The following is a 10,975-nucleotide window of genomic DNA, read 5'->3' as shown; positions in this document are numbered from 1 at the left end:
CAATGGAGAAAAGATTGAAGTTGTCAAGGACTTCATTCTTCTTGGATCTACTATCAACACTCATGGAAGCAGCAGTCAAGAAATCAAACAACGTATTGCGTTAGGCAAATCTTCTGCACAAGACCTTTTTAAAGTGCTAAAGAGCAAAGATGTCACCTTGAGGACTAAGGTGCACCTTACCCAAGCCATGGAATTTTCAATAACCTCATATGCATGCGAAAGCTGGACAGTGAATAAGGAAGACCTTAGAAGAATTGATGCTTTTGAGTTATGGTGTTGGAGAATATTGAAATTGCCATGGGCTGCCAAAAGAACCAATAGAACAGTTTTGGAAGAAGTGCAGCCAGAGTGTTCCTTAGAGGCCAAGATGGCCAAACTTCATCTCTCAAACTTCGGATATGTTGTCAGGAGAGACCAGTCATTGGAGAAGGATACCGTGTTTGGTAAGGTTGAGAGACAGAGAAAAAGAGGAATATCCCAACAAGATGGATTGGCCAAGTGGCAGCATCGATGGACTCAAGAGTGGCAATAGTAGTGAGATTGGCCCAGGATTGGGCAGTGTTTTGTTCTGCTGTGCATAAGGTTGCTAAGAGTCGATGGCACTTAACAACAGCAACATGGCATAGAATACTAATTGTGATGTATTGTAAAGGGATGAAATGCTAGAAGCGTTTACTTGTCTACACCAAGAAGTTTGGATCCACCTAAAAGAGAGCCATATTTGTGCTCATTTCAAAATACAGTGACTCAAAAAGGAATGTGGAAATTATGAAAAATAAAATTCATTTATATGTATGTGAAAGTTGAATGAATAAGGAAGGCCAAAGTGGGATCGATGAATTTGAATTACGGTGTTAGAGAAGATTATTGAAAGTACCGTGGACTGCCAGAAGAACAAACAAATCTGTGTTGAAAGAAGGACTTCCAGAGTGCTTCTTAGAAGCAAGGATGGTGGAACTTCATCTCTTGTAGTTTGGACATGTTGCAAGTAGAAACCATCCTGAAGAAGGACATCATGCTTGGTAAAGTGGAGCATTCAGTGAAACAGGATGATCCTCCCTCCACCACAAGATAGCTTGATACAGTGGCAGCAACAGTGGGCTCAAACATAACAACATTGTGAGGATCTTATGGGATGGGGCAGTGTTTTATTCTGTTGTGCATAGGGTCACTATGAGTTAGAAATGACTCGAGGGCACCTAACAACAATAATATCACTAATATCATACACAAGTAAAAGTTTGCTGAAGAAAATTAAAAAATGGTTGTAGCTGCAAATCAACAGAGACCTGCCAGAAATTCAAGCCAGATTCAGATGAGGGTGTGTCATGAGGATATCACTGCTAATGTCAAATGGATCTTGGCTGAAAGCAGAGAATACCCGAAAGATGTTTATCTGTGTTTTATTGACTGTGTGAATTGTAACAGGTTATGGATAACACTGCAAAAAATTGGAAATCCAGAACACTTAACTCTTCTTATACTGCATGATTAAGCATCAAGAAAGGTGTGCATCGGGGTGTATCCTTTCCCCATACTTATCCAATTTGTATGTTTAACAAATAATCCAAGGAACTGCACTGTATGAATAAGAATGTGGCATTGGGATTGTAGGAAGACTTATTTACAGCCTATGATGAGCAGATGACATAACTTTGCTTTTTGAAAGGAAACAGAACTTGAAGCATTTACTGATGAATATCAATATTTATTACACTGCAACTATATAGAAATAAAAATTCTCAAAACAGGACCAATAAGTAATATCATGAGAAACAGAGAAGATACTGTAGTTGTCAATGATTTAATTTTAGTTGGAGTAAAAAACTGAGGGAAAAATTTCATTGGTTAAAAAAATAGGAGAAACAAAGGGAAGAGAGAATTTTTAGGATGGAAGCCTTGGTTATTAGGACATAGAAATTAAGTTTTGTATAAAGATTTGGGACAGGACATTACATTAGAACTAATGAAAGAACAATTTCAGTAAATCAAAGAGAGCCACATAACAAGGAGTTTGTATTTTTGTAAATGATGTTGGAAAAAGAGCCCTGGTGGCACAATGTTTAAGCACTGTGCTGTTAACCTGAAGTCAGCAGATTGAGCCCACCAAGTGGCTCTGCTGGAGAAAGACTTGACCGTCTGCTTCTTATAAAGATTTGTTGTTGTTATAAGCGTCATCAAGGTGGTTCCAACTCATTGAGACCCTGTATAGCGTTTTTAAGGAGCGACTGGTGAGTTTGAATGGCTGACCTTGCTTATCATACAGTGCCACACCAGGACTCCTTTTTAAAGATAACAGCCTAGGAAACCCTATGGGACAGTTCTCTGTCAACTGGGGTCTCCATGAATCAAGACTTCAGAAGATGTCACCTAAGAACAATGACGACTGTGTTGAAGAATATGTTTTATTGTGCCCTTTGGTTGTTTAAACAATTACATATTCCTGCGTGTTTTTGTGTACATCAAAATAACAAAACAGAAAAAAAAAACGAGAGTGGAGGCAAATGCTGTTAACCGATGGCACATGGAGGGGATAGTTATAATTGCAATGAAAGAAAACACAATTGGTTGAGTGAAAAACGATGTTTGGCCATGTAAAGTAGCACTCAATTCACAATAAAAGCTTTAAAAACAAAACAAAAATGAATGTATTTTATAAGAAAAACAGGAAGATTTATTGACAATTTATATAGTTAACAGGTGAGTAATGCTAATCTTTCGTTAGAATTTGAAAGGTTTGTAAAATGTGTAAAAAATGATAGTTTCAATAATCTATTATGAGTTGGACACTGAATTAGAGCTAGGACATCTCTATGGTAAATAAGCCCTTTCGAATGTGGTGGTATATGTGGAATCCCCCACCAGATTTTCCAGTGATACTTTGGTCAGGTAGCAAAATTCTGGTAGAGCAAATGGTGAAGAATAGGTTCAGAAATGCCAACCATGGTTGCTTGAGTGGGAGTTTGGGAGCTGGCAAAGTGCTATTTTTCACAGCTGAAAATTGGGCTATGTTTTACTAAGAATAATAAGTTGTGAGTTGTTTTGATATGGGAAAGAAGTAGAATGTACATATTAAAGACATTTTAGGAGATGTGTTGTTAAAGACTCTTAGAGGTGGTTGTAAGTCATAGTGATCCTGTATAGATTTCGAAGGAGCAGTTTGTGAATTTGAACCACCGACCTTGCGGTTCAAACCAATCTTCAGGTCAAGTGCTTATCCTATGGCGCAACACCAGGACTACTGGAGATAATTGCCACTCTGATGGCGTGGCCCAGAAAGGCAACTAAAAAGGTCTTGCAGTCACAGGAGTTTGGTGTAAGAATGGAAAGAGATGAAAATGCAACAGGTGTTCTGAGCAGAGCTTGATCAGCATTTTTCTGCTCTTAACCTAACCATAGCATTGTATAGTTCTGGTTGTTACTCTTTTCTTATTTTTAAGTTTTTATTGTGAATTGAGTGATAGTTTACATGGGAGAACATCAGTTTTACACTCATCATTTCATTGCAATGATTACAGTCCCCTCCATGCATCATCATTCAACAGTATTTGCTTCTATTCGCTCTGATTTTTGTTTGGGGGTGGGGGTAGAGGTGTTCTGGTTGTTAGCTCTTAATGAAGACTTAACCCACTGGAAAGAAGAGAAAGTAAAAAAAAAAAATTAAAAAGAATGCTAACTCAGAATTAGAAATCTGATTTTTGTATATACCCAGCAACCTTTCTGTATTCGCTTTTTATTTCTAATAAACTGTTTGTCCTGGTGTGGCACTGCAGGATAATGCCCTGGACTGCAAGGTCGATTTGAACCACAAGGTCAGCAGCTCAAACTCACCAGCCATTGCTTGGAAACGCTATACTAGGTTGCTATAAATTGGAACTGACTCGATGGCATTTAACAATAACAACAAAGTGTCTGTAGAATTGAATACTCATTTATTAATACACTAATTTGACTCTCTTGGTAATATTGTGCTGTGGGTGCTAACCACAGGTCATCAATTCAAACCCACCACTTATTTTTTAGGACAAAGATGAGGCTGTCCTGGTATAGATTTAGTCTTGGAAACCCTTTATTAGGGTTGCTATGAGTAGTAATTGACTTGGTGACTGTGAATTCGACTGAGGGAAAACAACAACTTTTGTTTTTTTCTGCTTTTATTCATTTTACTTTTTTTTTCTTAATATGCAGCCTCAAAGTTTTGTTATAGTCTTAAGTAGAATTGGTGATCCTGGGCATTTGCTTGATTCTCTCAGAGACTCCTTCTAATGTGTTGCTATTTGATACTAGATTTGGAGTCCTGGTATGGCGCTGTGCTCCACAGGGTTTTCAGTGGCTGATTTTACAAAAGTAGATTGTCAGGCCTTGTTTCCCCAGTACCTCTGAGTGGATACAAGCCTCCAGTCTTTCAGTTAGCATCTGACTGTTAACTGTACCATCAAAGGACCTTGTTGTTTTTGTTAAGGACCGTCTAGTCAATTCTGGCCCATAGCGACCCTGTGTAGGGTTTCTGAGGACCAGCTGATGAGCTTGAACCACCAAACTTGTGATTCAAACCAACATTGCAGTCCAGTGCATTAAACCACAGTGCCACACCAGAAACCACCACCACACCCCCACATTTCTGCCCCCCCGCCCCCCGGCCAGGGACCCAAGAACCTTAGCAGAAGTAAAATAGAATAGAAGGCTGAGAAAGCCAGTTATGAATTTGCCAGATGTAATGTTATCTTTAAGGAGTGGCTGGTAAGCTTGAACCACCAGCTTCGCAGTTCAAACCGACCTTGTACAGCACTAGACCATGACTCCATACATATAGTTGTTGTTAGGTGCCAACGAGTTAGTACCGACTCATAAGTGACGTTATGCACAGCAGAACGAAACACTGCCCAATCCTCGGCAACCTCACAATTGTTGCCATGCATGAGCCCATAGATGCTGCCACTTGTCCAGTCCATCTCATTGGGGGTCTTTCTCTTTTTCTCTGACCCTCCACCTTACCAAACATGATATCCTTCTCCAGTGCCTGGTCCCTCCTGACAATATGTCTGAAGTATGAGAGGTGAAGTTTGGCCATCTTGGCCTCCAAGGAGCACTCTGGCTGAAGATTTATTCAGTTATAATTAGCATGGGTACAGGAAAACCACTAATGTGGCTTCAAATTTGTATGAAGTTCCAAATCAGATTTTAAATCATGTTTAAGGGATATGGCACTGTGGGTTAGTATGCTGGACTGCAAAGTTGCTTTGATCCTCAGTGTCAGCTCACCAGTTGCTCCCTAGAAACCCTATACAGGGTAATGGACTCAAAGGCGCTTAAGAGCAACAGCAAAGGCTATTTTGAACTCCTGGTGTGGCTGTAGGATAAGCACTGGACTGGGAACCACAAGGTCAGCAGTTCAAACCAAGCAGCTCATCCTCGGAAACCCTATAGGGAATCTATATGAGTTGGAATAAAACTTTAAAATGGATTTCATTTGATTCATTTTTTGTTGTTGTTGTTGGTAAATGCCATCGAGTCAATTCCGACTCAAAGCAACCTGTAACAGGTTTCCAGGGGCTACTGGTGGATCTTTCTGAAACAGTCCATGTGCATCAGGATCCTAGCTTTTGGATATTTTGTTACTGTTTTTATTTTGTATAGAGTTTATCTCTTTGTCAAAATGTATACTTTTATCATAACAAAAAAAAATTTAAATAAAAACATGTAAACTAATCCCTGGAGTACTGGTGTGGCACTGTGGGTTAATGCACTGGACTGCAAACATGGTTTGAACTGCAAGGTCCGTGGTTCAAGCTCACCAGCCACTCCTTGGAAACCCTATACAGGGTCGCTATGTGTCAGAACCGAATTGACAGCACTTAACAATAGCAACAATAATAGTCCCTTATACAAGTTATTTATTATTAAGTGCTATTTTTAACCTTCCTTTCCTAAATGACATTCTCTCATATTTAATTATATTAAACACTTCCTGTGCTGGTGTGGCGCTGCAGGGTAATGTCGCTGGACTGAAAGGTCAGTTTGAACCGAAAGTTCAGTGGTTCAAACCCATCAGCTGTTCCTTGGAAATCATATGCAGAGTAGCTATGGGTAGGAGCTGATTAGATAGCACTTACCAGCAACAACAAACAGTGCTTTTTGCAGTCCTGTTGTGGTGCTGTAGGGTAAGTACTGGACCACAAAGCCACTAGGTCAAACCACTAGGTCAGCGGTTCAAACTCGCTAGCTGTTCCTCAGAAACCGTATTCTGGATCGCTGTGAGTTGGAACAAATCCATGGCACTTTACAACAGCATGCTTATTTGCATACTTACTTTTATTTCATTTACATGTAAATAAAAACATTGAAATAAAAATTCGTTCCCATGTAAATAGTTACTAATTATAATTTTCTTTATTAAAATGCTATATTGTTGTTAAGTGTGGGGCCAAAGAGAAGAATCCATTTCATATATAAGCCTTAGCATGTCCTCCTGTTCCAGGAACGTGCTAACTCAGCTCATGCTGCTTTAGAATATCCTTTCAGCCCTAGCAACAGCGAGAACTAGATAAGGACCCAAGGCCAGATGCCAGATGTTTTCCTTTGCCCTAGCCTAAGAACAAAGACCACCAGTCCTGACCAAGTAAACTGTAACATCTCATAGTTTGCCAATTGTTAACCAATCCAAAACTTGTAGAGCTGAGAAACCCGATCTTGTCTGAAAACTCTATAAAAACCCTGCGGACAAAGAGCTCGGGCTCTATCCCTAATCCGCTGCACCGGATACAGGTGGAGTCCTGGCTCGAGCTTGAATAAACAACCCTTGTGTACTTGCATCGGTGTCGGCTCCTTGGAGGTCTTGGGGGACCCCGAATTCTGGGCATAACATTAAGGATCTCTGGTAGCATAATAGGTTATGAGTTGGGCTGTTAACCTAAGGTCAGCTGTTCTAATCTACAGCTGCTCCATGGGAGAAAGATAGGCTTTGTGCTTTCTTATAGATTTGTAGACCCTAAGGGTTGCTATGAGTTGGAACCTACTGGACAGCACACACCGCTACCATTGTTGTTGTTCAGTGTCTCCGAGTTGATTCTGACTCATAGCAGTCCTGTGTGGGGTTTCTGAGGAGCGACTTGTGGGTTAAACTGCTGGCCTTGATGATAGCAATCCATTGCTTTCCTACAATGCCACACCAAGACTCTAAAATATTATATTAGTCACCTTTTTATATTCTATTATCATTATTTGTAATATTCTCATACTCTATATATCATGGATAACCGAATGTTTGAGTTAAAGAATAAAGTAATAATATTTGAGGAAAATTATTGACTTTATTGGGCTCAAGGAGAAGACTTTAGGGTAGTGATGGAATGAAGACTTATTTTTCTTGTGTTCTAGTATATCATGGTTTAGAAGAGAGACTCTTGTTGCTGTATAGTTTATTATTTTCTCAGACTATGGTATAGAAGGAAGGCTTAGAGGTTTGACCTCCTACTGAGAATTTGCATTTCTAAAGCCCTGGTAGCATAATTGTTACTAATCTGGCTGCTAATCCCAGGGTCAGCAGTTTGAAACTATCAGCTGTTCTGCCAGAGGAAGTTGAGGCTTTTTGCTCCCATAAAGATTTTACAGCCTCAGAAACCCTGAACAGGGTCGCTATGAGTCAGAACTATGGCACTTAACAACAATAGCAATCCATATATGCTGAAGTAGAATCTACATTTTAACAAGCTCCTCCTCCACCCTCCAGTGATTCTTATGTGTATATATTTTAATAGGAATCATATATTCAGAGATCACCTGGGGATCTTATTAAAGTATGGATTATGATTCCCTGTCTCTGGCAAATTCTTAGCAAAGGGTCAAACATTTTTTCTTAATGTTTAATGAGACAGAAACTAAATAAGATTAGTTTATTACAACTGAGCCTGTTTATATGAGGGGACTTCAAAAAGTTCATGGAAGAATGGAATTTAAAAAGATGGTGGAATGGTATTCAGGAAGTTTTGAAAGTCCCCTCTTACATGTGAAGCATTACTGGTATGCTTCTCAACAATAAAGCACACTTTTCTGATCTTTAATCAGAAAATAAAATGAATAGAAAAAAAGATTTCTTTTTCTCCTGAATCATCACATTTTCTGGTTAGTAAACATTTTCCTTTTTCTTTTAAAAATATTTGTTTCTAGTGTCTCGTAGTGGTTACGAGTTGGGCTGCTAACCTCAAGGCCAGCAGTTCAAAACTACTAGCCATTCCGCCGGAAAAATTTGTGGCTTTCTTGTCCAGCAAAGATTTTACAGCCTCAGAAACCGAATGCGGGGTCCTTATGAGTTGGAAGCGAACCCACAGCACACCACCACCACCACCAAACTCTTATGAGTATAATTTAACCTTTGTTGGGTGATTGAGATGATACTTTAAGTCCTAAAAATAGATATTTTTGAACTGAATTCTAATTGCTAAGTATACCAGGTAAAGCAGACATTTTTAGTACATGTATTTCAACACATTACTTATAATTGACTTTTGCTAAGACTTGAGATCCTGAAAAATGCTAGGATTTTTTGATGTAAGGAGTCCTTAGGGCAGCTGTAAGTTTGCTTTGCATGGTTTTCTGAACGTATTGGGCAATGTGACTATTATTTAAAAATCAAACTGATAAGTAATGTGTTCATGCAAATACAAAGTAAGATTGCTAAGTGGACTAGGCTGAAGAAATCAGATCCTGTAGGAAATGCAGCTGCCTTGTGAAGAGCCTGTGCTCTGAAGAGAGGTTTTTCTTTCTTTCTTTTTTTCATGTTTTGTTTTTAAAAGAAGAAAATTTTAGCTCAAAAGAAAACTCTGTCAATCTAAATAAACATGAATGTTTTGGGAATGTGGGAGCTTGAGGCACTTACAACAACAACAAAGTTATTTGAACTACTTTCTAGGCACCAAATTTTGATTCAGTGTAACAACTGAAAATAGAATGAGCTATAGGTCAAAAGAAAGTAGTCACAGCCAAAGGAAAATATGCACAGCATTTTTAGTTTGTTAAAAGAATTCTCATACTTAAAGCTTAAAATATTTCACCTTCCTGCATTCTAAAAATAGCTGAGATGCAACCCAAAATATATACCTGATAGAGTTTGTTTTACCTTTGAGTTCTATCTTCCAGGTCAGTGCCTTCTGCTCTACCTACTCAGGGTCATTGTATTTCCTTTATATTAACAGGTGGGGAAAGTGACTTAATCTGAAACTTGCTGCTTCATTTTAGACATGTTGTGACTAAAGAGCTCTGTGAGGTATCAAAACAAATGCAGCCCTGTGGCAGCAACAGAGTAAGTTCTTCATGAAAACATTTTGGAATTGCATTTAGGAAATTCTTTAATAATCTCTTAGGAACTCTTGGCATTTTTTTTAAAATCAATTTTGGACCACAGTTAGGAATTTTCTAAGAGTTTGCCCTCGTTTTATTTTAGTATGGAAATTTTGAATTTGAAGACTTATTCAGGGATTCATCTATATTCATTGCACATTTATATTGATGAGGCTCAGGATATATTTTGGCTCTTTTTGGCCAACCTATATATATTATTAGTTTTAGGAGTATTTGAGAAGGAATGCTTTTTTTTTTTTTTTTTTTTAATCTGATTGTTAGTTACATGCTGTGGCTTCATAAAGTTCGTGGAATAATGAAATGAAAAGATAATGGAATTTTTCCATGAATTTTAGGAGCCACCTCACATGTGCAAATTTAACCTAATCAAGAGTAGCACAGATGAAAGTATAGGGTTTTGTTCAATTGGGGTTTTAGAAAATTCCTCGTAAATTAATGCTTATCTTATTGTAGCACAGGGTTGTTGTTGTTAAGTGCCGTCGAGTCGGTTCCGACCCATAGCGACCTTGTACAGGGTTTCCGAGGGTGTAAATCTTTACGGGAGTAGAAAGCCTCATCTTTCTCCCGCGGAGCGGCTGGTAGTTTCGAACCGCTGACCTTAAGGTTCGCAGCCCGATTCGTAACCACTACGCTACCAGAGCACAGGGTTAGTTAGGTACATTTTCAGAGAGCACTTTCTGGTAGCACTAAATTCAAGTGTTAACATATTTCGAGTGAACATATGTGAGAGAAATTAATGTCTGAGATCCATAAATGTTAGCTTTCTGTGATTTGAGCCAAATAGCTCATGAATATAATGGACACAAACTTTAATGATAGATTTCCAAGGTATCTCGTTACAATAGGGATGAAAGAGTCACTTTTTTTCATCACATGAAGTGTGATTTCCATTGTTCATAGGTGTACTCGTAGGCATTGTTATGATATGTCAAGTATATGAGTTGTGGAGTGTCACAGATCTGGGTTTGAGTACTTTTTAAAATCTGTGTAAATTGGATTCCTGGTGTGGCACTGTATGATAAGCACTGGACTGCGATTCATAAGGTCGGCAGTTCAAACCCATAAGTGGCTCTTCGGAAACAATGTACAGGGTCGATATGAGTAGGAATTGGTCCTACAGCACACAATAGTAACATTGAGTAAGTTTACGTGATGTTAAGTGCTGTCAAGTTGGTTTCAACTTATAGTTAGACTGTACAGGGTTTCCAAAGCTCAGCTAACTGTAGTTAGCAGTCCAGTGCCTGTGCTTATCCTACAACGCCATACCAGAACTGTATAATACCTGAATTTTCTCATCTATGCAGATGGGAATAATGGGAATAATAGGACTGTCTTATAAAACTTACGGAAATTAAACAAAATGACATACTTTTAAAACAAAAATACCCCTTCAGCACCATGTATGACATGCTCCCCCCCCCCCTATATTTTTTTGTGAATTATGTGATAGTTTAGATGGGAGAACATTAGTTATACATTCATCCTATCATACGTCATTTCATTGCCTTGGTTACAATCCCCTCCATGCATCACCAACCAGCCAAAAGGTATACCCGAAAGCCTGCCTCCCCGGTCGTCAGCAACAGCCCCTCTCCCTCTCTGGGTCTAAAGTCCCCAG

Source organism: Chrysochloris asiatica, unplaced genomic scaffold, assembly GCF_000296735.1.
Source record: "Chrysochloris asiatica unplaced genomic scaffold, ChrAsi1.0 scaffold00267, whole genome shotgun sequence".
NCBI classification, from domain to species: Eukaryota; Metazoa; Chordata; class Mammalia; order Afrosoricida; family Chrysochloridae; genus Chrysochloris; species Chrysochloris asiatica.
This window is presented reverse-complemented; position numbering follows the sequence as displayed.